Source organism: Passer montanus, unplaced genomic scaffold (genome assembly GCF_014805655.1).
Source record: "Passer montanus isolate IOZ18808 unplaced genomic scaffold, ASM1480565v1 scaffold181, whole genome shotgun sequence".
Taxonomy (NCBI): domain Eukaryota; kingdom Metazoa; phylum Chordata; class Aves; order Passeriformes; family Passeridae; genus Passer; species Passer montanus.
The window spans coordinates 165,684-166,011 of NW_024365493.1; the positions used below are offsets into that span (position 1 = coordinate 165,684).

At 79.0% G+C, this 328-nt stretch overlaps 1 protein-coding gene across 3 annotated transcripts in view; it reads left to right on the forward strand.

The window, feature by feature from the left end:
• Window positions 1–36: 36 nt before the first annotated feature.
• Window positions 37–328, forward strand: part of LRFN5 (leucine rich repeat and fibronectin type III domain containing 5) — a 41,036-nt gene continuing 40,744 nt past the window's right edge. For 2 of the 3 annotated variants that reach the window (XM_039705649.1, XM_039705645.1), the window contains exon 1: window positions 37–205. The gene's annotated coding sequence lies outside the window, so the exon portion shown is untranslated. The remainder of the gene's footprint in view (window positions 206–328) is intronic. The other variant, XM_039705647.1, reaches the window with a different exon arrangement.

A 328-nucleotide genomic window follows, 5' to 3' on the forward strand; every position in this document is an offset into this window, starting at 1 on the left:
GGAGCCGCATGGCCCTGCCGCCGGCCGCCCCGCGCTAGCGGCACCCGCACCCGGGAGGCGCCGGCCCGGCGGCGGGGCTGCCCGCGCCTCGGCCACGTCCGTCTGTCCATCCGTCCGTCCGTCCAGTGCAGCGCGCAGGATCCCGCAGCGGGGTGCGGAGCGGCAGCGCTTGGCGAGGATTAACCTGGCGCAGGTACACGACAAGGTCAGCGCCGGCGGGAGCAGAACGGGGCGGGCTGCCCGGTGCGGGGCGATGCGGGCGGGCTGATGCGGGCGGGCTGTCCCGCGCCTCCCGCCCCCGCCGCGCGTGTGTGCATGTGCCGCCGCC